Source organism: Argiope bruennichi, chromosome 2 (assembly GCF_947563725.1).
Source record: "Argiope bruennichi chromosome 2, qqArgBrue1.1, whole genome shotgun sequence".
Taxonomy (NCBI): Eukaryota; Metazoa; Arthropoda; class Arachnida; order Araneae; family Araneidae; genus Argiope; species Argiope bruennichi.
In genome coordinates this window covers 80467069-80494869 of record NC_079152.1, presented here as the reverse complement: position 1 = coordinate 80494869, position 27801 = coordinate 80467069, and the positions used below count along the sequence as shown (strand labels likewise).

At 26.0% G+C, this 27801-nt stretch overlaps 2 long non-coding RNA genes across 3 annotated transcripts; one reads left to right on the top strand and one right to left on the bottom strand.

Moving 5' to 3' along the window:
• Window positions 1-861: 861 nt before the first annotated feature.
• LOC129961903 (uncharacterized) lies at window positions 862-22681 on the bottom strand. The gene is made up of 3 exons (XR_008783851.1): window positions 22601-22681; window positions 2385-2502; window positions 862-931 (listed from the first exon to the last, which is right to left on the bottom strand). It is a non-coding gene; the product is annotated as an uncharacterized LOC129961903 (long non-coding RNA).
• On the top strand, window positions 18651-26443 carry LOC129961902 (uncharacterized). 2 transcript variants are annotated; one of them, XR_008783849.1, is made up of 5 exons: window positions 18651-18777; window positions 21462-21479; window positions 22149-22172; window positions 25583-25606; window positions 26316-26443. It is a non-coding gene; the product is annotated as an uncharacterized LOC129961902 (long non-coding RNA). The 2 variants fall into 2 exon arrangements; XR_008783850.1 differs by lacking the exons at window positions 25583-25606; window positions 26316-26443 and adding an exon at window positions 23769-23780.
• Window positions 26444-27801: the final 1358 nt, after the last annotated feature.

Sequence of the window (27801 nt, the reverse complement as noted above, 5' to 3'; positions counted from 1 at the left end):
ATTAAAAATAAAGTAACAGGGATAATATCGACTTGTAAATGCATTTATCTTCCCTTCTGCATAATATATTTTTATTAAATATTGTAAAATAAATTTTGATTTACCCATAAAATTGTTAATTCATTTTTGAGTAATAGTTTTCTTGATGATTAATAAGAATTCCTGCTATAAACAAGATATGAGTTTTTTTTTCTGATTCCTTCAGTCTTTTCAGAAATTTGAAGGAAAAATGAAAAATAATATTCAGTATATCGATAATAAATAATCAGAATTTTATCAGATACATAAATATATCAGTAATTTCCTTGACCGCAATAAATACCGCAATGACCCATTTTAGGATAACCAAAGTCTTCATTTGAAGTTACATTCTTTATGTTGTAAAGGAAATACTTATAAGAAGAGGTTTTATTCTTGTGGATGAGTGTATCAATATTTAAATCTTTGTGCCAATTTTCATTGCATTCAGTTCATTTAGTAATGCAAACTTTATACGAGTTTTATACAATATTATTAGTCAAAGAATTTTATTGTTACTCCCAATGTTTTGATTATACAAAATAATCTTGATGATCTTCATATCGATAAGGAAAACAATGTGTGGATTTCTTTTGAATACTAATAATATTATTTGGAAACATGCAAGAATTATTATAATGTTGAAATTACAGATTTAAGTAGGAGTATTTAAAGTGGGGATAGCAAACTGTTAGATACTTTTTGATGTTAAGCTCAATTTATAAAACTCCTTACATTGATTCGAAGAGTGTTTATTTGACTAGATATTTTTCTGATACATAAATGAAAATAAAATATTATTTAATTTAAATGTGAAAATAAATTTATGAAATAAGAATTTAACAAATTTCAAACTGAGGTTAAAATGAAATGAAACAAAAATAGGTTTACTCACGATGAACAGCACCCATGGCTATATGTGATAAAAAGAATCGGGTTAATCTAAATTTTAATTTAGTAAAACTGGTATATATTGCACTGGTATATATCTATTTACTAATTTCAGTTTTTGAATAAAGTTTATATATATATCCTTCTTCAAGGATAATAATAAATTAAAATAGTATCTAAAATAGTATGTTGGGGTTAATATTGATTGGCTTATTGTAAATAGTTAATTTTTAAATCAAGAACTCATGATAAATTACTCTGTAATACCATTGGTAAGTCAAATTAAGATTTTATATATAAGAACTCTCTAATATACAAGTCCAAATTACGTACAAAGTTAAAATTTTTGGATCATAATATTCAGATCATAAATGACTTGTATTAATGTTTCAATTACAGAAAATCAGTGAAATCTTAAATTGAAAGTCGGGTCTCTTCCAGAAATTTGATACTGAAGCGAAAACAGATCTGCCACTATGAAGAAGTTAAGAACATAGACTAAAAAGAACTATTTGCATATTTCGGTAATAATACTCTACCATTTCTACTCTAACTCTTACTTTGAATTAAAATAATAATTTACAAATGAGTGTCAATGAAAAATTAATCATACATGTTGAAAACAATTCGATGTAATATTCATACGAAATTAGTAAATATTACATTGACCGCTAATAGACTAAAACACGTTTTCAAAATACAGGGTGCCGTCTTCTTTATTATCATAAAGAACCATTCCATATAGCGGATAGCTGAGTGACATAAAGATCATTACATAGTCAAGAAAATGCAATCATAATATTTGGTGCTTAGTGCATCGTATTAATAGACAGGTCCATGTATAGATTTGTGCTATCAGCATATGTCAGTAGTAGACAATAGATCTCCTATCTTTTCATCAATGAATAGGCTTAAACAATTGTATTGACGGGATTGCTTGCAGAGAACTTCATAGCTTATAAAGTTACAGCCATTAAAAATTTACAGCTTTTTACCATTATCTTCACAAATCATTCTGGGGCTGTACTGCAAATATTTGTTTAATTAACACATTTCACTCAATTGAAATCATTTATGTTTGAAATTCCTTTAAAAAGAAAACATTTATTATAAACGAGATGGTTTTTCAAATACAAATCTTTTATTAAACATGAAAACAATTAATTATTTATATTAGCTTTCTCCAACTTTATTTTCAGTTTAGAAAGGAAAAAATAATTTAATGAGGATCTCAGTCTCAGTTAGTGGATAGGATTTATGCGAAAAATTATTTGTCAGCTGATTTTCAGATTTTTCCGAAATATTGCGATAATGTTATATTATCAACTATTATAAAGGCGTACAGTGCATTTATACAGTCACGTCCAAGTTTCTTTTAATATTTTTTTACTTAGATGAATCAATATTCATCTAAGGGGCACATCTAAGGGGCAATGGGCACAAATCTACTTATGAAATTGTAACATTAAACTTACCCATGGCCATCAGGGCAATCGTAAGAACGAAGAGAAATACAGCTTTCATGGTGAAGATGTTGGATCTAGTGGGATAATCCAAGTGCCCAGGATCGGTTCTGAACGCCAATTTATATACCTGAAATTGCCAAAAAAATGTTTTCCACGGGGGCCATAAAAATTAATGAATTATATAAAAACAGTTTATCGTCTATTGATCAATTAGAACAACCTGCAAATCTATTTAGTAATTGCTTTTTTATGTCTCGTATAAAATCTTTAATTTTTTTAGTATCATTTTTTTTAAAGAATAAGCGACAATCGTGGAACAGTATTGTCTGTTTCCAGAAACGGGTAGCTGCTTCAAATCTTATTCGGTCGTTTCCGGAAATCTAAAATGTCCTTCAGATTTTGCAAGCTTTACATTATTACATTTTTTTGAAGTTTAATTCTAATATTTAATTTAACACCTTATTCTATGAATTTTGAAGCCTGTAGTTACACCATGAGGCTTCTGGACGCCAATTTATATACTTAAAATGACGAAAAAATGTTTGCCACTTTAATAAAGAATTAACGAAGAATAGAAGAAATAAAAAAATTCAGATTATCGTGTATTTTTCAATTAGAAATTACAAATTGCCACAAATCGATTTATTAAATAGCTTTATTATGACACATTTTTCTCAACCTTTATTTCTACGTATGAAAAACAAACTTGGTTTAGATAGAGTTTGTGTTCATTAATGCTTATGCTTGCCACCGGGCCATTTCTAGAGAATCGTTAGTTGTCAGATATTTTGTTTGAAATCTTAAGACGTAATGTTAAGTATATTATGGGAAATTAAGAAAATAAACCTGTAAATGTTGTTCAATTTCGTAATAACTGATTTTTGAAAGTTCAAATTTAGAATTTACTCCATGTACATATTTAGTTTAAAGTCATGTAAAATGCATTAATGTAATTAAAACAATTAAATTGTTCAGTGCTATTTTCTTAATAAATTAAAAAATAAAAACTATTGAGCTCTATAATTTTTTATTAAATTTGAATTTTGATTAGTAAATTGAATATTGTTTTTAGTAAAAAATTGAACATTCTTGTAGTCTTGAAAAGGTAAAGAAAATGTAAATATCAAGAGTTTTACACATTTAAAATTGATGGAATTAAATCATTAAAATCAAAGTGTAGGCATATTGCAAGCATGATTCCATGGCTTGCAATTAGGTGACATCCATTTTGGTAGTTGAAATTATCTTTTTACAACCTCTATTGCAAATTATCAGTAATTTAAGATTTATATTGGTTTAAGCTTATGACTAAAATAGTTTGCGGTATCGTGTGATCATTTATAATATTTGTAATAGCATGAGAATATAATAGCAAAATATAATGAATGCTTAATATATATAAGTACATTTTTTTTTTAAATTTTTAACTTTGCTTTTGATCTGGAGGGTAGAAAAATATAACAGGATTCCGAGGATGTTTTGCTTATGTATCATTTAGAAATGAAATTTACTATCTAATTCATACTATTATGCCCTTTCTTTCTTTTTTGCTTTTTATTTACAAAAAGCACTTTGAACAATTAGGCAAATTATTAGATAATCTATAAGACATGCAGTTTTTGAAAAACTTTTATAACTGAAATATCCATAGATTCATAAATATGCCATCTGAAAATATTATTTTACACTTTAATTTTATGAACTAAAATAAAATTCTTAAAAAATTTCAAATCATAATATTTTATATTTCTGTTTTCTTCATATTTCCTGGAAATATTATTATACACTTTAATTTTTTGAACCAAAATATAATTCTTAAAAAAATTTCAAATCCTAGCATTTTGTATTTCTGTTTTCTTCATATTTCCTGGAAATATAAAGTCCGAAACCCTTTCTTTTATCATAATGTTTTTCTTGTTTTAATATTAATAAAGAATTTCAATTATGATTGAAGATGCCAGATTCTGAAAAAGGAGGCTTTAATGAATTATCTGAAGTTATTTGGATTAGAAACACTAATTTATTTAGTTATTTATTAACAGCAAGTTACAGTATCTAAAAAAACCCATTAATTCTTTACTATTATTTCACAGATAGAATCTGGAATCGTTGATTTTATTTGATTACAAATTTGTAACTTGTAATTCACTGCTTTTGATTTCATTCCGCTATAATCTTCATCCACTGTAATTTTCATCCAATTTATCACCACAAACGTTATCAACCTTGTAGGCAAATAATTTCTCTTTTCCATATCAACTTCAATGTTATTGATCAAAATATACACATTTGTAAAAATGTATCAACCACATTTCAATCGAAATAAGTTATTTTTATTTTCGTAGATTCTTTCTCTTTATGATGAATGATCTGAATTAAATCTATTACTCTTTATATCAAAGATGAATTAATAGAAATTTATTTTATATCATATTCAAAATATTGTTTAGAAATTAAACGGAAGAGGATGAGATTAGAATGTTGTATTCAATTTTATAAATATATGAATGCCACGTTTTTATTTCTATATTTCAAAATATTCAGAGTACTTTTTATGAAGTTTTTTCTTACTGTTGTTCGAAAAGTTATTGAATGAGAATATTATCTATCAATAAAGTTATATAATAAATTTCTTGTGTCATTAATTATAAATGATTTTTGGAATGAAAATTTTTTTGATGAATTTATATTTATTGAATTATTGAATCTGTATTCAGATTTTTATTAACACCGCTTCTCAAATATTTTGAAACTTTTAATAAGATATAATTTTTTTGTAATAATATAATATCGAATCATGAAGATATTCCTCAATAATAACTATATTTCTGATAATGAGAGATAACTACAGCAATCTAATTATGATAAATAATAGAATATATTGAGATGAATGCCCTAAAATAATTTTTAATAGTTTAACATGAACATGACTAAAAGCTAATTTGACTGAAGATAAAACGGATGGAAACCACAAATATTTGAGTTCCATTTATTAAGGAGCAAACTAAAAATAAATATCACAAATAAAATAATTTAGTCAATGAAATTTCCTTTTGCTTCAACTAAAGTATTTGAAAGTTATTGAAATTACAAGACAGTATTTTAATAATTTTAAAAAGAAAAACATTGAGTTATAAATATTTTTTCTTTAGGTCATTACTGATGAATAGAGACCTATTCATTTGGAATCGAATAAATAGGAATTCATTATTCTTAATTTCGCAGCCTATTTTCAGGCTAAAGTTGTTGATGTGGTCTTAAAACAATCAGTTCTTCGTCTTTATCCCAATTTATCATTTCAGAAATTTCAACCTTCTCAGATTCTTCATTATCATTGTTATTCATTTTTTTCCCTGCTAAATTGTTTCTGCTGAATTATAATTCACTCTCGATGTTTGTTTCTCTTAAAAAAAGATTCCTTCCTATTGATTCCTAAACCGTTTCAAACCATTTAAGGAAGAGTTAAAGGCAAAATATCATATTGATGGTGACTCAGTTATATAAGATAATTTCAGAATCAAAATAAATAAAGTTTGAGCAGATAGAATGACGTAAAATTTATACATGTGTGCTAATAAACTTCAGAAATATAAATAAAACCATAAACGAATATCATAAATTTAATATATAAGTAAAGAAATCGCGAAAGCAAGAGAGAGATAAAAAAGATTCTCTAACAAAACGAAATAAAAACAAAGAAACAAAAAAATACATGAGATTCTCCGGATTAAGCATTTCATGATTTCTCAGTTGAGAGAAAATGTTTTTCAAATATAAGTATAGAAGAAATGCTGTGATAAAACGGTTTCTTTAAAAACTACTGTCATTGCTATAACACTTCATGGATAATAATATCAATTATTATTCCATATGTGCAAAATGTGAAATAATAAATTAATGCGCACACATGTACAATGGATTGTAAAGGATGAATTTATTTACAAACAAATTAATATTATATGTTACCAAATACGCAAAAGTATTAAACAAATTCTAAGACTGCATCGATAAAATTGCTGGTAATTTAAATTGCGCTATTGTATAACAATTAATAGCTAACAGAGAATCAAGCATTGATAATAGAGAATATATAAATATATATGTGTGCCACCAAACTGAAATGAATAAATATTCCACTCCATACAGAATTCTTATTTCTAAAACGATTTCACTTAATTTATTTTGTTGCTTTTCTATTACAAAAACATCTTTTAATCAGCATTTGTTTATAAAGCCCATATTTCCGTTTTAAGAAATATGGGCTTTATAAACAAATGTTATTAAAGTTTATTTATTAACAATGTTATATTTATGTTATTTTACAACAATTTAACTATTTATGACATATTTATTAACAAATGTTATGTCAAAACTATTTTTGAAAAACTGTCTCGAAATAAAAGTCAATTTATAGTTCAGGTGTTCTAAAAATCGAAAAAATATTACAAGGAAGTACAACTATAAAAATAAGTATAGTAGTATTATTTTAAGTATAGTAGTATTTTTTATTAGTACTATAAAACAACTACTAATAAAAATTTCAACTATTTTTTTCCTAATTTTACTCAGGATAAAAATTTTGAAATTTTGAAAGAATTCTTGCAAAGAAAAAAGTAATTTTTATTCAAGCATTGAAAAATGCTGTGTTCTTCTCTGAAATGTATTGAAGTCAAAGATGGATCTTTCATTTATGACTCTAGATTTCCATTTCAGAACATAAAGTGTTTTGCGTTGGATTAAATATTTCTTTAAAAAAAAAAAAAAAAAAAAAAAAAAAAAACTGAAAACGAATAATTTCGCTTAACTCCTCTACCACGAAGCCTTTTTTTCTAAGGTACTAACTTTGAAATCGAAATTTTGGATCAAATAAAATTTTGGAACCTTCTTTTTTAAAGGAGATATTCTCCTTGCATGGCATGTATCAATAACTGCAGCATTCTTTAAGAGAACAGCCTCCTTTATGACATGATTAGGTTTTAGGTTTCTTATTATAAATAAAATACAAAATGAGTACTAAAATATTCCTTTCTAATATATTATTTATTTGAGAACAGTCATTGTTATTTATTAATCAAAGTTATTCACTGAATATAAAGAAATAACATCATAAAATAAGAAAAGAAAATAATCGAAATTTTCATCACCGCTTGATAAACAATACACAAATGGTTTATTTGGAAACGATCCTGATTAATACACTTTTTTTAAGTTTATATTCTTAATATAATCGTTTTTAAAAATTTTTAGGTATTATTTTTTCTTTTTATAGACAGAAAAAAATATTAGCTACAACTAAGGATTTATTTCAGTATTAAACATTTTTTTTATTTCATTAAAAAGGTTAATTATTGCTTGTCATTTCAACATTAATTTATCAGAATATTTCTCGAAGGAAGCTTGCTCAAATTGCTAATGTCACTTATCCAGCTACTTCTCAGTAGTGCGTTCGCATAGTACATCAAGTTGTATGTACTGTAGTACGTTCATACAGTTATACAAATTTGATGTCAGAAATCCGTACTGCATAAAGAAATGTTGTTGTTGTGTTGTGACTTATGGAACTTTACAAGCCTTCTGACAGTTATCTGTCAGCGGTTTAAGCCGAGTGAGCTTTTCTTTTTTTTCAGAAACCCCTAGACCCAAGAGTACGACTTAGCTATTTCCCCTACTCGCTTAAATAACCCCTTTTTACAGAAGGGCACAATCACACACATCATAGATAGAAGAAGAACAACCACGTCTGAACTGAAACTCGAAGACGGGACGTCCAGACATGCTACCCCTATGCTAGGACACCGGCTTAAAGAAATATATTTATGAAGTAATTCAAGAAATATATGTTTTGTAGCAATACTTTTTTATTTCTTTGTTAGAAACTTACCGATGATTTAGAGTTCAGCTTAACTAATTTGCTAGGTAAAACAAAAATTATTTTCAAATAATCGTTTATGAGTTCTGCCCTTTCATTGAGAACAGTAATATAAAAATTATTAATGCAGTATAAATTTTTGTTTAGCGTTGACTTATCTTTGTCTTTCAACATTTAGTGGCAAAAATTACTATTTTTTCCAATAATATTAATCTTATTTATCTTTTGACATAGAAATATTAAATCATGTTTATTACGCACAGAGAATCTAACGAAATGAATGTGTTTTAACGTGTTTCCAACATAAAAAATTTAAGTAATTTTTAAGTATATACGGCTTTTAAAAAAAGCAAGCTGAAAAAACTGCATCCTTACTTAAATTGATATTTCTAATAAAATAGAGAGGCATCTTAATATTATCGCTTAAAAATCGTTATGCATTTTAAAGCACATAACTGAAATCATTCCGAATTCACTAAGAGTTGCCAACTAATTGGAACTTGATCTACTTTTTTACTAACAGACTTGATTATATTAAATACGCCAAAAATGCATAGCATCAAAAAAAGTATTAATGAAATTAATCAAGTGTTTTTAAAATATTCATTGATTAATCAACATTTTTTATCAGTTGCTGATTTAAACAAAAATACTTTATATTTCTAAAAAAACTTTAAGAGATTTTAAAAATTAATAACATTTATTGTAACATGATATCAATACATTTGGTATATACATCTTATGATATGCTAGTGAGCACGGAATCCCGTTAATAATTGAACTTGTTACTCAAATTTGCAGGCAGGCTTACGTAACAGAAATTGTATCTTTCGTCATTTTCTTCGACAGCCAATCTTAAGAAGTGACAATCAAAGATTATGCTGTAGTTGTTACATATTTTCACTCTGATATAGAAATTCTTGAAAAGATATAATCCTAAAAAGATATTGATAATCGAGTTTTGAAAATACAGCAATGCGTGTAATTCAAAAATTTAAATGTGGCACCTACATAGCTACAGCTTAATGGCATGATAAATTTTCTTATTACAATATAGGTACTAGTAGAAAGATTTAAAAAAAATGTAACTAATCATTAGTGTTGTGTTTAACTTATTGTCGATGACCAGGAAGCCGTTGAACACATTGACCAGTTCTAAATATATTTATTATTTGATTGTAATTAATGTGGGTTTAAGAATCACTGGAACAGATCGTTAGTGAATGACACTAAGTGGTATCTTTGTCTTCGGAATAAAATTATTTTTGAATTTCAGTGGAGTGATGTCAGTTTTGATATTTTCTGATATCCAGGCGTACTTTCAGAATTTGTAGAACATTAGTATGTTAAATAATTATTGCACATCTTTTGGAAGACATAGAAGTCATTTTATTACAAGTCATATGTCTGCATTTAAATTTGGATGGAAAGGCTGATTTATTTAGAGGTAGGCTAGGATTAAACTGATATGTTATGGGGTCTAAACAAGCTAATTCTATTTTATGATAACAATTAAACTGTACTTTTATACTAACCCTTTTACATAGAAAAAATTAGTATCTGATCTATGATGATCTAACAAAACAGATTTGAAGAAGAAGCACAATGAACTAAGTAGTGCAATGATTCGATCTTTTGAATATGTAGCTTAATAGAAAATCAATATTTAAAAAATATAATAATTTTATAAATATTAAAGGTGCCAATAAGGATATTCAGCCCGATTATACAGAAAATCAAAATAAACAATCCATACTTCTTAAAATGAGAATATTAATGAAAATGAATCAAAATTTATTAACACAAAACTCTACAAATCATAATCAATGAGATGCAGGAATTATTTCATATCACCCTGCATCCTTACGTTTTATCTAAACAAAATTTGACATTCATTATTTTCTTTTAGAAATGAATAATGTAAGAAATACCTTAAACTTATTCTGCAGGGTAAATAAAGTACCAGCTTGTTAAAAACATATTTTCTTCTGAAATAGAATTTTTACAGAAGTTGTTTATTCAGAGAGAAAGAGCATTTTCTTATGTAAATTACTGCAACCATAAACGTGAATCAAAAAGATATGCACAGAAAGTATTAAAAAACTCATATATTTTAAAGAAAACTTTCTTAATCGATTTTTGAATATCAAATTGTAAATTTCCAGTCTGCTTGTTAATTTCTGAAAAACGTTATAAGGAAAATCCGAACAATAATAAGAATGAAGTGAACAACTGATTTGGGTCATTCATTATAAACACCAGTTAATAATGTTATTTTAAAGAAAATAAGGTTTCCTAAAAATTTTATGAATAAGAATTGCTAAAAAATACTATTCAAATATTGAAAAATTTAACAATTTTTCATATTTTTAACATCGAATTTTTCTGCAATAAACATCGAATTTTGCTGCAAATAGGTAAAACCAAAAAGTTTTTCGAAAATGAGTTCATTTTTATCTCTCGTAGGCAGTTATAAGTTAGTAAACAAGCAGAATTGGATCGGGAAGTAAGATACAAGAGCATGAACACGTGTTTTAGGAAGAAGCAATCTATAAATTCAGCTATATTCTGAAGGATAAGTTCTTTGCAAATATATCATGGGACAATAAAATGACTTTATTATCTCAATTTTATGTGCTTCATTTACAGTTTCGAGAACATACTTTAGGTGATTCTCATATATATTAAATGACGCAAGAAATCATTGTGTTTGATCAGAAATCGACACTATGCTGACTTCTTGCGTCAGAGAAAGAAATAACATAAAATAGATTCGTAATAAAGCTTAGAATTAAATAAAATCCCAAAGTAAAAAATAATACATTGTTTAATAATATATTTCTATATCAATGTAGCTGTATATTTAAATACTAATAAAGTAATATGGGTATCTGATGGAGAGTCATTTATTTTATAGTTTTTTTTATAAAACTCATACTATTGTATTTTACCCTTGTTTGTGTTAAAGATTGTCGAGTGAATAAATTTTGGATGTAGCTTTGGTATGCCTTTACAAGTTAAAATAAAATAAAAATAATAATAGTTTATATTTCTTGTTGATTTCTGAATTAATTTGATTTTTAAATACATTTGTGATTTGATTTCTTTATATTCAGACACTAAGCACTTCTAATGCATTAAAACTCATTCATTCTGACAAAAAATATACCTTAATCCATAGACAATTGTTAATGGTTCTTTTCTACACTTTTTAAATATTTGGTACCATGGTTAAAAAAAACGAATACAAATATTTTTCTTTTCATTTATATATATATATATATATATTATTCTTAATTACAAAAATATGAAATATTAAGTGAATATCATGCTTAATTCTTTCAGATTAATGATTGTCAAATTCTTGGAAATATTTGGAAATGAGGTTCTTTTCTGTGGTGGATATATATTCATTGTATTTGATGCAGCACTTGAAAACAATTGAAAGTGATTCAGTATTCCGAGAATGAATGAATGAATGATTTCTTGATGAGAATGAATGAGAAAGATGAGAATGAATGATTCCTTGTTTGTTCAGAGGTAGGCATTTTTTTCAAGACAAGGAAAAAAAATCACTGTAAGATTTTTATAGATCAAAAATGATCTAAATATAGTTAAGCCTTGAACAAGTTTTTATTGATTTTCAGCTATATCTTCCTAAAATATCATCTCACAAAAATTTTTTTTACATTATCTTAAAATGCAAAAATTTGCATCATAAATACAAATTTCATTTCTGTTTAATTCTTCTCTAATTTCAATAGATTTGTTAACTGAATTTGACACACGATCTGTAACAATATTTCATCACTTTGTTGTTATTTTATCTCACATTAACTTTCCATAGTAAAAAAGAATGATTTTTATTGTTTAATTTTGCATCAGAATAATTTCATTCTTCCACAAAACTATTCAACAGCAAGCTTTTTCAGTTAAAATAAAATAAAAACAAATCCCTTGAGTATAAAGTAGGAACTCTATAATTGTATTATTTCGAAGTATGTGTACTTATAAATTAACAGGTAGAGTAAATTATAGTAAGAATGGTTCAATTAAATTCTTTTTGTTTCATCAAATAGTAAAGGGAGATTTTTAATCTCTATTTCGGTATACAATATTTATATACAATAACAGAAATAATAAAATAAAGCAATCATACTTACAAAACTTTTCCACAGACTTGTAATAAATTACAATTACACATTTACTAGAAAAAACCAACTCTTATATTCTGGCATCAAAGCTTTTCATATTAACCAAGAAATATGTATATATTGGATGACCACATCTGCCGAAATAAAATTATGATGTTTCATTCATAATAAAATTTCATGACATTTTCATTCATGCTATTGTCTGTATTGAAATTGAAATTTCTCGAGATGTTTTTATATGTTTAATGCCATTTTTTTTTAAACTCCTGTTTCAAATGTATTTTCCGTAAGACCTATTTATACTAAATTAATGATAATAATTTTCTTAAACATTTACTCTTTGCTCAATTTCATAATACATTTCTCCTAAAATTCTTTAATGGCAATTTTTTAAAAATTCTCATTCATAGCTATGCCAAGAATCATCTAAAGATCTTATTCAGCTGTAGATGAATAGCATTCATTTATTGATAAAATCTCAACATTCCAAACGTGGTTTAAATCAAGAAAAAAGGTATGAACCAAAGGCATAATCAAGGTACGAATATGAAAAGTACATGAAAGTATGAACAAAATGTATAACTTTTTATTATTGTTTTATTTCTCTTCAATTAACAATTCGATGGGTTAGCTAAGTATCTGACCCATCGAGATGATCATACCTAATGTGTTATAAGACTTATGGATGTGTGCTCTTGATTGAAAATGCAAAAAGAATTACAATATAAGATTAACTCTGGATTCGTGTTTAGATTTATCATAAGCATATTTCTTTAGGAAACCAATGTTTTAAATGTCACCAACAAATAAAAGAGGGAGACAGAACAAGAACAAAATGAAGAATATCACAATATCGAAATTTGAATTTCCTCTTTAGCTTATTAATTAAAAAAAATTACTAGAGAAAAAACAATGTTTAAAACGAGGAATATCATTATTAGAAAAGAAGGCTTTTAATTAAACATTCAAAATAAAAAAAATCTGCCATAAATAATGCATTAGTATTTTTTTCTTTATATTTGATTTACAATGTTTCACACTAAATGTTTTAAGAAAAATCTAATTAGAAATAAGAATGCTATGTTATATTTATCATAACTTGAACAAAAGTTTTTTTTAGATGCAAAACGAAAATTTTTAAAAGAATATGATTTAAATTTTTTCCCCTGTATATTTGGAATCTTTTGTATAATGAATACCAGCGTTCAGGAAAATCGGTAAACACATTTAAAATTTACTAAAACGAATATATATATATATATAAAAATTATTTGAAAAAAAAAAGAATTTTGAACAAATTAATTTGTTGCTATTTTATAAATACCAAATTATAGATTCAAAAAAGTAATATTCGTGCATCACCAAATGTTTGTTTAAAGTTGCGTTTAAATGAAATTTAGTACATTTATTTTAATGTTAAGATGCAATAATTATTTATATTTACCTTTTCTTCCAGAACGGAGCAAAGCATGAAAGATTCGTTATATATTTAACAACAAAACCAATTCAATGTGTTATTATTATATCTAATTCTAATTACTAATAATACTAATTACTACTTACTTCTACTAATATAGAAGATCTTATTAGATATTAGCCTTTAAAACGGAACACAATATGTGTAAAAACTAATCAGATGCTTATGTTAAATTAGAATATTTAATAAATATATAATCTCAGGTATCCTTTTCTGAATGCAGACACATATGCCTTTCCACAGTACCCATAACTGAATCGAGTAATTTTAATTCCTGGAAGAATTTTTGCACTAATGAAAGTTTATAAATTAACAATTAGGAAATATATAAAAATTCATTCATTATGTAAGTTACATACTTTGAATCATATTGTCAGATTATTTCCAAGATTTACATTAAAATTTTAATTTGATCTTAGGCATTTTAAAATAATTGTTTGGACTGAAGCGAAACTCCCATAATTTGAATTATTTCATTGATAATAGAATAGATGTATAGATTTATTGTTAGGAAAGTGCTGGTTTGTTCATAAGACTCTAAAATGTTTTTTTATATGCACATATTTTTGAAAAGTTTCCTTTTCTTGTGCGTGGTGATTGTTGGTAATAGATTAACATGGAATTATTTACCAACAAGTCGAGTCTGATTTATCATATGTTACTTATTAGTAACATGTGATAAATCAGACTCGAACAATGTAATGTTTGAAATATTAAGGTCTAAGGACTTTTTTTATGATCATATCAACATTTGCTCAAGTCATAATAACGCTGAAACTGCAGGCTTTGCAGTAAACATATAAATCGCGTATTTTTATCTGCAAACAGCGATTTCTGTATATTCACCTGCTTCATGAAATGATATGGATGGATTAAAGTTACAACGGCATAAGTCAGATTTTCTTTCTATGTTTAATGTATCGCGAAACTTAATGTATTGTTGGGAAGCAAAAATAATGTGTCATTCTTTTAAAATTTTCTTGGATCTGATTTGAACATAAACATTGAACTGAACTTAATTGAATATATGCATTGATTATACTTTTAAACAAGCTTTTATTGAATGCTACTTACACCACTATTAATTTAACTCATCTATATTTTATAAACTTCTAAATCATCTACATTTCACCACATCATTTTTAAATAGTATAATAACTTTAAACGAATTAATGAAGATTATTTAAAGGAAGCGCGTGGAATTCTGCTGGATTATTTTAAACATGTCCACGTAATATTGCTATTGTCTGTAAAAAACCGATTCCGTTATCCAAGAAGATAATTTTGTTATCTATAAATTTGACAATTCTTTTTATTTTATCAAAACAGTCGTTTATTTTTTTTATTTTTGTCGTGTCACTATTTTAAACCAAATTTTTGCGCAGTAGCTTCTGGGGATAAAGACCCCTGAGCACCTGAGGGCAGAAGTCTGACTTCTAGCTCAAATGAAGATAGCACACGCACACTCGCTTGCACAACCCCTTTTTATAGCGGGCTCATTCACGCACCTCACAGGGAGAACACACAAGGTTTAGAACAACCATGCCCGAACCAGGACTCGAACACGGAAAGCCTAGCTCACAGAGAAGTTGTGCTACCCTTTGGCCAGGACGCCTGCAAAAAAAAAACAAAAAAAAAAACAGCAGACGTTTATTATATAAAAATATATAATGCTTGTAAGGTAAATTGCATTGTGAGTGTCGTAAATGTTTGACGTGTAAATGTTTCAGTATTATTCATGAATTGAGAAGGACTAGCAAAAGTTTATTTATATTTTAATACAAATAAGCAATATAAATTTGAGCAAAAGCTTTACCCTTAGCTTATTTAATAAAAAAAGATGCTCTCAGCTAGATTATTATCTTTTACTATCGAAGAGTGTGAAAAATCCCGTTTAATCGGAAATGGAAGGAGCATATTTACTATATAAGCTTACTTATAAGTGTTTTTAGATTAACCTGGAGCGTTTATATTTTACTTAAGAAACAACTTTATTTACTTAGTGTTTTATGATTTGTGAAACGTTCGGGTCAGTGATTTTTTTCCGCATACTCATTTACTAGTTTTCGAAAAAATAAAATAAATGCAATTTAATTCTTTTAAATGATCACAAATTTAAATTCTTTTAATTAAAATAATCATCATCACTACAATATATTACGTGTGAATAAAAATATTTTAAAAAATTAAAAAAGGAAGTCATGAAAGCCATTTTTTTTAGAAATTCCTCAAATCCTGTTTCTTACACGTATGCGATCTGGAATAAAAAAGGAATATAAAACTTGTAATTGAAAAGCCGATGCATAAGTTCTCTGAAGAGAGTAGACGAGATTAATGATCTATTTTCGAGAAATTATTTCGCTCTCATAGACGTTGAAAACTTTTCTACTGCCACAGATATCTAACCAATTTGTAATATAACTTAATATAGAACTAAAATTGACTTATATCGTAATTTTAAATCCCTTTCTTTTGCGAAATTTTAGTGACCTTAATACGAATTTTGAATGTCTGATATAATTTATTTTAATATTTTAGCCAAGAATGTTTCTTTTTAGAAAGGGAATAAACTTTAAAAATTAATAGCAAATAATGGTTTGTTTAATAATTAATAAAAAACCTACAAATTCCATTTAGCGCTAGTAAAATAATTAATTACTGGATGTCTATTTCAAAATAAAATTCCTTAAGATTATTTTCAATACAAATATATGATCTATATATTTGTAAAAGACATGGGCACATTTATAAAGCTTATATGATATATTTTCAGTTGAAAAATCATATAAACTAAAATATAATAAACTCTTCTTTGTTAAATGAATTTACAATTCTTTAGACTTTGATTGGCGACTTAATAAAACATATTATCAAAGTTCAAGACATTCGTTTGTAAAAATATTATGGAAGAGGTAAATAAAAATTAAAATGAAAGCTACGATCGCAAATTTCGAGTTATCATGTAAGAACATTATTATTTTTAAGTCTTTATTTGTCTTAATTAATTTAAGTTTTTAACCAGTTTAAACCGATTTGAAACAATCACGGGACTTCTCTATCGGTCTCTCTCTCTCTCTCTCTCTATATATATATATATATATATATATATATATTGATAATTTTTTTAAACTTTCATTTACAATTTTTCTAGCTGGGGAACAAAGTTTTGGAACTCGACCGATTTTGAGATGAAATAACAGCTATGATGTCATAGTTCTACGTCAACCTTTTAAAAAAGCATCTGCTGTCAAAGAAACATACATAATAATAAATACTGGTAAAAGCAGTTCAACTTTTTAAAAACGCATCTGCTTTCAAAAAAGTATACATAATAATAATGCAAAACTACTAAAAGCCGGTAAAAAATATATGTAATTGAAAGATGATGATGAAAATTGCCATTTATTCTTTATTCATTGCCTACGAGCTTCGAGCTTCAAAACCTCCTAATCAAAACAACATCATGTTCTCACATGATAATAATAATAAAAAAAATACTTCTCGGTGGAATTGCAACTTGAATGGTTGAATAAATAAAGTTATTACTTATAAAAATGCTTGAACGAGAACAATGAACTGTCTATTGCTTTGAAATGAGTAAAATATACCTTTATAAACTGGTGAATACACTGAAGTCATTGTTCACTGTTTAAATGTAAACGATTTCTTTCCATTTTATGAAGCAAATAGTTTCAGCATTATTAAGCTGTTATGCTAACATGCGATACGTTGAAAGAATATCTAAAGACAAAATAAAAATATCAAGATTTTCCAAATTATTTTCAGATAAGATATTCATTGGAAACAATGTTTTCCTCGCAGTTTTCACTAAAGAAAACTATGAAAATAAGCTGGATAATATTGCAGGTACGAATATTAAATTTTTTTTGACATTATTGTTCTTTGCTATCCAAACGCACATTAAAAACACTTTAAAAGTATTTATTGATAGAAAGTTCTTTGAAACATTTCGAAGTATATCATTTCCTTTAATCCTTTCATATCTATATGGAATAATATTTTTTATAAATTTATGTCTTTTTCTTCTGTTTTTAAAATTTTTGAGGAAATATGACATTATAACACAGAAAACACAATCAGTCGATACAATACTACATTTCTCATCGTCTTAGATAATAAATATTGCAACTGGTATAATATCTTGGATAACACTGGCAAGTTCACAAAATCAAATAGTCAAAAAATCATACGAGGAAGACTCATTCTTGAGAGAAAGATTAAATTGCATGCCCTTCCTGGGGCAATACCCAAAAATGAGATTTTAGATACGCAATAAGAATACTGTTCTAAACTCAGATGCAATAATTCATATCTCTTACCAGAGAATCAAATTACAATGGATTATCAAATGTATGGCTTATAAACTTCTAAGATTCCCCCGAAAATGTTTTGAAAAAATCTGATATCGATTTTTGTACATATATATAGGTTTTTACCCTCATTAAAACGATAGGATATAATAAACACAGCGATAATAAAATGGTAAAATATCGATTGTAGTAAAACTATAGAATCTAAAGGCAATATAAAGTTATTTTTCGAAGAACTTTAAACATATAAAATTTAAAGCTTCCTTCAGTTTCTTAACTAACATGATTTATTTTTATTTTTTAACTCTATAAATGTTTATGGGTTTATACAGTAAGTGTCAGCAATCGATTAAAATCACTGAAACATAGTGATTACACAAGTTTTTGTTTGTTCAATACATCTTTTTATTTTGTATCATCTGTATGGGAACCGTGCTTATTGCAAAATATTATCCTATATAAGGCGGAGGAAAGGATACTTCAATATTCTGAAACTGAAACCAGTTTACATCCTGCCTTAAAATGAAAGCAGTACTTCTATTACTTGTCCTTGTCGCCATCCTTGGAATGGGTAAGCTCATTGCTCTATTTTTAGAGTCATCCTAAAATCATGTAAATTTAGCAAAATTTGATTACTATTTTATTAATAGACTTTCTTAAAATGATTTCTTTTCTTATCAATATTTGTCCAATGAATTATTTACTTCAAAAACAGAGGCTAATCATTATTTTATTTTTTGATGCATGCAGAATTTCGGTATTAAATTTGTGCTTCTGAATCCCAAAATATATATTTCTTGAAAAAGAGCATTGTATCACAATTCTAATCCGAAACCAATCAAAATTTTCTCTAAAAGAGATAAATTATTTAAATTTTGTACTATTTTTTTTACTAAGAATGCCAAATTACTATCTAGTAGATAACCCTGGACTCTTATTTGTTTTTCAGTTGAAAAGCTTAGAAACCAATAATCTGGTAAAAATAGATAATCACATCAACAAGCATAGAATAAAACTATTGTCAATATTAACTAATACTTATCAAGAATTTTTTTTATGCATTCAAGACAGAATTTAAATGGTTAATTACTGCTGATTTTAGTATGTTTTTAGCAAAAAAGTATCATGATTAAAATCTCAATGATTGTGTTACCATATAAATTAATTAGGGTAGACAAGAATGAGTTGATAATTTTAACAGCTGAGTCATTTTTAATAAATTAATTTTGAGGGGAATTGCTTTTCTTTACATACATTTAGAAGAATCCTATTTTTATATTGTACGCAATTCAATAAATTTTTATTTTAATATACTCAGTATTATTTTGCTACTTTAAGAGAAAATGATGATACAAAAAGATCATATTGCACCAGTACTGTGTCAAGATAATTTTGTCTTTAAGGCAAAATGTCAATTCTGATAAAAATTAAATATATTTTTATTTTTACAAGACATTAGACAATATAATAATACACAAACATTCTTAAATATTTTTTCTTGAATGATGAATGTTTTTCATGTTCAGTTCATAGTAAATTACTATATCTCAAAATTATTGTTTTTATTATTAACAAAAACTGAATACTAATTTCTTACCTTTTGAACTTGATTATCCCTTCATATCACAATTTATAGCTGCAGTAACCTTCTATCCAATATTTTTGATGGAAAGTGAAAATTGACCCCAAAACAAATATACAAAAAAAAAGTTTATTACTTTTTTAGAACATTCCGTTGATGGGTTAAGTGCTAGGGTTATTAATTATTTTATGGGAAACAGTTCAGTGGTTATTAGTAACAATTCCTTTTTCTCTGCATTCTATACGTCTTGCCTTCCTTGCTTTAAATATTCGTGTTACATCTTACGTGTTACTTAATGAACAAATATATCTTCCAAAGGTTATTTCGTCAATCTATGATTTGTAGGACTATACGACTTACATTATGTCAAAAAAAAACTTTTACTGATTAAGCTAAACATTGTTATACGTTTAAAAAAATTGCTTATAAACTTTATATAGCGAACAATGAAAAACACTTGTATCAAGGTAATGATATCTTTTTCTTACCTGGCCATCATGCCTAGATGGGAAAGTTTTAACACTTTTGATCTTTTTGGAAGTATTAAGAAGATTAAGAAAAATAAGTACTGTTTGTGAAAAACGTATCATCTAAGGTATTGATGACCAAATATCTCCTATGTTTATCAGTAAAATCTTAAAAAGATCAAAAATTACAAAACATCAAAAAAAAAAAAAAAACACTACAGAAGCATTATCTCTTAGATATCGACGTAACAGCAGCACCCTCACTGTTCGAGTTTTTAATTTCAAATAGTGTGGAGTAGTAGAAATATCTGTAAGTTGATAACATTTCAGAAATTTGAGCTAAGCAACTGGCTCGGTCTCCTATGTTTGTAATAGAAATCCTTCGCGATTCTGCATATTTGTAAATATCAAAATAAAAGTTATTTCCTAAAAGTAATTCTAACATTATATTAAATATATTTGTTGTGAATGCGTTTAAAATTTTAGAACATCCGATCGTACATGCGATTCTTATTCCTATTGTTATTACATTAGAATCATTATATAAATAAAATGCCTTTTTCAATTCCTTTTTTTCAGTATTCATTCAAACCATTCTTTTTAAGCTAAAGAAGAATAAAATCTTATCTTACACAGTTAGTTATTTGAACATTTCCAAATCATATGAATTTAATAACTAAAATAATTTCATAGACTTAGTTAAAACTTAATGATTCTAATTTGAAACTGATTTTACGTAATTCCCTATCCCCTTTTCGGAAAAACAAAATGTACGTCAAAAGGAAAGGCTTGTTGAGCGTTTCAAAAACACGTATTAACTATTCTTGAACTGATATTGTAGAAAATAAGAGAATGCTGAAGACTTAAATGTGCATTTACTGGATTCGCTGATGCCAAAGGTTACACTTACCATTTATAAAACCATGCGCAATACTAGTTTTTCTCAGCTTACTTAAGACATTGAGAATATAATTACTATTCTGAAAAGTATTAGAATGGAAGCTTTAAAATATATACCATGATATATTTTCTAATGGGACGGAATATTATCTGTAACCAAAGTTTGTATTTAAAGATGAGAGAAAAATGTGAGCATTTCATGATTTAGTAATACTTTTATATCTATTCTATGAGTTTTGACATATTACAAGTATATATTGTCTGTGATGATTATTATATAACGCATGCTTTTTTTTTCGCTTTCAGCTATGGGCGCAGTCCACCGTGAGTTGCTTCATTATTAATATATTACTTTCTTGAATAATTTTATATCATCGTATGTTAAAAGCATATTCATTTCAAGTGAAACCTATATATACAGATATTAAGGATTTTATAGAAATAATTTGAATATTTAATCAATATGATGATGCATAATTTTCCCCCTTAAATTAGGAAGAGAAACATTGCAAGCAAATAAAAATAATTTCAGTTAATGTAATTATATTATGAAAATTATTGGTCTATACATTGCATTAAATATAGCTATCCAAAGCAAAATAAGAAGTTTCATATTTAGTAAAGTTTCTAAATCAATGAAACTTCTTACAATAAACGAAATACAATTTTGCTCCGAAGCATATCTAAACAGCTCGTTTATTATGTTCAACGGCAGAGAGATTTTTGTCATGAATAATTTTATAAGAAAATTATAGTCTATAAAATACAAAAGGCATTAAAATATGTTGAGCATTAAAATATACATTTTATGGTTTCCTTTTACATGTAGAGTAAAATCTGAAAGACATATTCAATAGGATGTATATAAAATACTAGTCAATTTTAAGATTTCAAAGGTTTGCTTGAAATTTATGGTTGGAATGAATTTTTTCTTTCTTTTCATTTAACGCAAATTTCAAAATAAATGGTTTAACCGTTTCATTAATTTTACAGATTACAAAGTCAAGAACAGCGGAGGTAAGAAAATTATATTCAAAATACTTTTAAACAAACTGCATGAATCTTATGTCAAATATAGCTCCTTATGTTTATAAACAATGAATTAGAAATTCAGTAACTTATCTAAACAAATTTGATAAGAAACATTACTATTTAAAAAACAGCAAAACTATTTATGCACATTCGAGTCCAAAAAATAAGAAAGGAATGACATTTTTATTAAAAGAAAAGTAAATTAAATACATATTTAAAATTACATAATCGATTTCAGGTATCTTGTTCCATTAATTGGTAAAAACAGATTTTGAATACAAAATTTCGATATTTTCCTCCTTTCACTAAATTAGTTTTTTTTTACATATCTATAACATGTATTCATCAACATTTATTCCAGAACCCTTCTTCCTAATCGTCAGAAATAATAAATAAATATCTGTAAAACTTACTAAAATATTCCAGAGATTCCACATATCTTTTGTATACTTATTGAAATGCTCGACTCAAGAGGCTTTAGTGATAGCAATTTGATCCTAACTCTTACTGAATACAAGAAGCCACAATGAAATTTCAACTCTGTTACAAATTCTCCTAACTTTCTTCACCGCCAAACATTCTTAGTGGAGCAAACGTTTTCGGCTTCAGTAAAGAGTTTAACAAAATTTGTTTGACTTGTAAAGCTTGCAAATTACACTGAAAATATATTTAAAAGTTAAAAATAGAAAATAATTTAGTAAGAGATTTAAAAAAAACACACTTATCAAATTTTATTGTCTGTAACTCAATTTAAATTTCAAAAAAAGAATCTCAAAATATTGCCATTAATTGCCTCTCATCTTCGGGCACAAAAAATAGAACAAAAAGGAATTGAAATTGAAAGATTCAAAAATGAAATCATTAAATTAGTTATTGCAATTCAAATCTTCAGTCTAGAATTTTTGGTAAAAAAAGAAATGAAGAAAACTGTTCTCATAGAGGAACATTTTGCATCTCTTTGTACGTGTAAGTGCATCTAGTATTACAGTTGTTTTCTACTTTCTAGTAGAACTGTCTAGTACAACAGTTTTTTACTTTCAAGATATTCTGAATTTAATGCCACTAAATAATTACAGGAAGTTATTATATATTTAAGAATAGAAAGAAAAAGAATAAAAATGTAGCAAAATTAGGAATAAACAGTTCTATTTCTTTGCAAGAAATAAATCTATTCATTTTTATTTCTAAAAATGAAAAAAAATTATAACTATGAATATTATCTCTTAAGGAAATTTAACTAAATTTTCATGAAATAAATTCTATAAGTTCTACCATTGCGACAATTCAGTTAATGGTGAGTCTCTGTAAATGTGATTTTACATTTGTGTGGGATTTGTAAATGTGATTTCAGCTAAAGGTGAGTCTCTGTCAATGGGATTTACAGAGATTCACCATTCATGAAAATAGTAAATTTGCAAAAATATAAAATTCGTGATGAAAACAAATCAATTACGATAAATTTAACTACTTTGTAATAATATGAATGTGTTTTGCAGAACATTGTTTTTTTCCTTAAATGAATACAACATATCTTTTTTGTTTCATTATAATATTTCACCCTTTCACTTTACCTTTTTACAGAAGGACATGGTAAGTGAAATTCGCCTGTTTATCTGGAAATAATTTCGAAATATTGCAATGCTTTAAACAAAACTTCTTTTAGTTAAAAAATTCAACCATTATAAAGAAGAGCTTAAGATGATATTTAGATCAATTCAATAAATCAAAATTTATCTTTCTATTTATCTCATTAGCATATGAAAATGACAGAATTAATGTTTTTGAATAATGATGTAATTGTGTCTATATTAGCAATGATGAAAAGTCTTCAAACTATGTACATTAATAAACAAATAATAATTGTTAAGAAATTTTTGTATATCATGTTGAAATAAGTTTAATTGTCATGATTAAATTTATTTCAAGGATTTATGAATTTACTTTTATTTAATAATTCAACTAAGCTACTGTGAATATTACACAAATGATATTTATCATATCACATCATATTATTTTGAAAATCTTTTTTCGGTGGAAGTCAAAAAACTGCTGCGCACATTTAATTAAAAGTCAGTATTTATCTATAAAAGTTTGGGAATCATATTAAAAGAATCACGTATTCATATTATTTATATAATTTTGTTATTTTTTCAATCAGATTATTAATACTAACGCTGATAAAAAATATGCGTACTTTTACTTTTTATGAAACAGAAAAGGTTTAAAAATGTCTTAACTTAGAAGGTATTTATAAATTATATTGCGGTATTAAAGTATTGCGTGATTCTTATATATAATATCATGAAAAAAATTTGCTATTCTTAAGTTAATAATTATTATCATTATTTCAAATTAATATATTTATTTATCTTATCAACTTATTAATATTGAGTGCCTTGACATAGAAAATATCATAGTTGTGAATAAAACACATAAGGGTGTGGGTGAATTTTAATCAGTATCATATTGCAAAAAAATTTTTTATTATTTCAGCCAAATTTGTATAAGGACATTTGTCTTGGTACCATATGCCTATCAGGCATTCAAAGAAAATTGTGGATCTAAAACATACATAGATATATTAAAGAAACCACATCAGTGAACGAGATGTATTGACCAATTTAAATAACGCTTTTAGTTGTACATATTTGTTCACAAAAATTGTTATTTTTGGTATCCTATACTTGTTTTTACATTGTGGAGTAAATTATATAAACATATATGGAAATAAAAAATATCAATATAGTTTTTAAACTTCCGCTAAATGTCACATAAAACTGTTTTTCAGAATATGGTTATAAATACCATTAATATTTGTTCTGCATTTTAAATTATTCGTTTAAATAATTTTTGTGCTAAAAATGCCTTGAGGCGAAATTTGAGTTTTAGATATTGCTCTCAATATACAATATTTTCATTTAAATTAAGGAGCATTAATAGCAATATTTCTCTTCTTATTTCATAGTACCTACTGTTTTACAATTTGATTCAGTACTAAGAATTAATTTTTTTATTTAAAATATGAATGGAAAATAGAATATGCTAATTAATACAGGATGAAAGGAATATTTTAATATGCAGTTAAAATTTGTTCCATACACGTAGATAATTTTTTAATGCTACACTCATCTTCAATGCAAAGTATCGTTTAGAAAAATAATTATTAAAGAAATATCAACATGACATTCCTTTACTAATTATTTCTATTTATGATAATTTTGCAATTTCTATTCATCGGGATACATTTACCTATACCATAAAAATTCAATCTGTATCTGACTCCTGTTAGAATTTTAATCTATAAGCAATTATTTTTTTTTAATATCTGTATTCGAATTTCCTTTAATTCTTCTGTTATTTAAATAAACCAATTCATGTATTATTCTCATTTGCAGGACATGGACATCATGGTGGTGGAAGTAAGAAAATTTTTATATTTCTATATTTTATTGATAAATTGTCTTTTACCTGAAAGAGAAAAAATAAATTATAAAATATATATATTTTTTAACTGACGAGTTTGGATCAAAAATGAGATTGGATGATTTTGAAAAAAAGTAATGTTCGTAAAAGATTTCACAGCAAACTTTAAGTAAATTATCCTAATTTACATGAACTTATAATTAGAGTAATTATACTTCATTCAATAAAATTTATTCCCAAGTTAAAGAACCATATTGTGTTTCTTGCTTACACCTATAAAATCTTGTTTTTTTATTTTTTTATTTTTTTTTATTTTTCAGAACTTTCTAAGCGAAATGCCTAAGCAAATAATTTCTTTTTACAATTATATTTATCAAAGCTTCATTGTTTTATTACTTAAACAAAACATTTTAAAATAATGCAATTAAAAGAATTGGTAATTTATATACATATTATATATATTTTAAATATTAAAAAAAGTTTTTTGCGTTACAGTTAATATTTAAAGTAATATTTCACAGAATATATTTGTTATTCTTAAAACCTTGAAAATCAGAGACAAAAAAATTATATTTCAATAATGTATATATTACTTCAAAACTCCAATACTCAACTTTATTCGAGTATAAACGCTGTTATTTGATTCAGATTTTTGTGGTTTATTTTATGTCGAAGATTTCAAAATCATTTTTTTTCATTATTTAGGTATCTTTGACACTGCTGCAAGCTTCATCAATGGAGTCATCTAAGCTGAGAGGTCTGAATAATCTTGGATGTAAAATTTCAAAGGAATGCAACATTTCAATGAAATAAAAACTGATTTTTCACATTTTTACCTTTGTCCTCATTATTGTTTAATCACATGCACTTCTTTTTAACGTAAATGAATGTATTTCGAATTCCATATGAACTATCCTATTTTATTTCATGCAGATTACAATGAAAATTAAGGAATAAGCAAATCCAAATCTGTATAGCAAATAATGAAATAAAAAATGTTTGGAATAGAATTTAGGTTTAGAAACTTAGTAAAAATGCTTAAATACTTAAAATAAACAACACGTGCCAAAAATGGTCTTCAAATATATAAATAAAATGTTGCTTAGTTGTGAGAATAGAAGTGATAAAAGTAGAAATAAACGCATATCATTGTCTAATTTTTAATATGCTTTATATTTTTCATCAAATATATGTGGGTTTCAATGACAAAAACGTAGCAAATATTTATATTTACTAGGTTTTCTATTTCAAGATGTTATGCCTTCACATTCTTCAGTTTTACAAGAATTTGGAAAAAAAATGAGAAAATTCATTTCGAAACTCTCTCTATTTTGTGTTGTTCATCTTTACAGCTTATTTTCAGCAAGACAAATTCACACTCAGACAGTATACAAATGCATTTAAAATCATGAATATTCTTAAAACCTTTTAGAATACACCGAATTGCGAGAAAAATAAAAAGAGAGATGTAAATATATATTGTTTTTTTCGTTCTCTGCTTTTCGTTAAGAAATAATAAGTCATAAAAAAGATAATCGTAAAAAAATATAAAAAATAGCACAAAACTTTATGCTTTCACAGTACAAGTTTTCACTGTACGGGCCTTCGTTTCTTATTTAAAGAGAAAATTTTCATTTATTATGAAGAAGGAGTGAAATGCAATTCTGTTTGACGCTATTTCTTAGAACATATGAAAATTTTCTTTCTAAGAATTCCTTCTTCAAGTAATATTATGCAGAAATTATACATTAGTGCATCAGGAAGAAACACTAATCAAGTGCCAATTTATGATCATTTGAAAGTTCTCCGAATCAATTTAAAGATAACTCAGGTGTATACGAAAAAAATAATTTATCAAAAATTTGTTGCAGGTCATAACATTATATAACAGAAACTTATTTCAGGTAGTTATTTCTTAAGTGAATTTCAAAATCAAGGTAATAAAATACAGAAAGAAAAACAATCATAACAATTAACAAACTCTAAAACAATGCCGCACATAGAAATCATTCATAAGTTTTGAGCAGTTTTATCTCCTTACTAGTTACTGCAACGCTGTAGTGATAATAAAATTAAATAATTATTATGTTAGCCCTTAATTATGATAGTAAAATTACCGCTTATACAATCATATCTGCTGCGGTATCATCCCGAATATTTTTAGAACAAATTATAGTAATTGATTTTTCAA